Raw genomic sequence first — 983 nt, forward strand, 5'->3', positions numbered from 1 at the left:
AAACGTACGAAACGAAACATTAGATTCCTGTGTTTTTGGAAATGTAAAATCTTCAATAAATAACAATGGGCTGTATTTTGTTGCTGAGGAACGAAGTAAAATTGCGCAAGTAACCGTGAAAGAGAAGCGGAACGGAGAAGCGGAAAGGAGTAGCGGCGCTAACGGAGCAGCTGCAAAAGCAGTGAAATCGCGAAATTAATGCAAATTTTGACTGGTAGCATTCACTTCGTAATTAGTTTTTAGCTAATTACGTTCTGTATATAAAGGATTACCTGTTCTGTATATGTATATAAAGGATTCTGTATATAAAGGATTACCTGAAGAATGAACATGGGTTGATAACATCTGAAGCGGGCGCGCAGCGGCGCTGTGTTTTGAGCAGGAAGACGAAGAGGAAAAAACTCCAGCCAGAATCCGCGGCGCAGTGAGGATTTCCATGATAACAATTATTGATCGATCATTCTTATTAGCAACAGACAAAAAGTATCAGAGACTGAGAGAACTATGAGATGCTGGCAGTCTGAGAGGCAGCTACTCAGAGATCCAAGCAGGGGAATAGCGGCGCTGCATAGCTGCAGGGAGTCGATCACTACGGGGTGAGGCGTGTCTTTAGGAAACTTTCAAAACAAAAACGGAAGATTTAGGATGTATCTTACTTTTGACAGAGTGAAATAATATAAATAATAGTCTTTACCACCTGTGTGAACTTTGCTGGTGAATGTTATAACACATAAATTTTATAATATGTGTTATATTGTTTCATTTCTAATATAGGCCCTTGTGTCAGATAATCTAAGTCAATGTTAGAGAATAATTAATTTTTTTAGATTTACGGAATCTCAGTTAGCCTTCATAGCGGGGCAGCCGGTATTACAAGACCGATATTACACCAAGCACTGTAGCTAATATCTCGCCGGTGGACATAAATACAGTAAAGTAATATTCTAATCACAATGTATACACAATAATATGTCCATCTTACT

Source organism: Poecilia formosa, unplaced genomic scaffold (genome assembly GCF_000485575.1).
Source record: "Poecilia formosa unplaced genomic scaffold, Poecilia_formosa-5.1.2 Scaffold1011, whole genome shotgun sequence".
NCBI lineage: Eukaryota > Metazoa > Chordata > Actinopteri > Cyprinodontiformes > Poeciliidae > Poecilia > Poecilia formosa.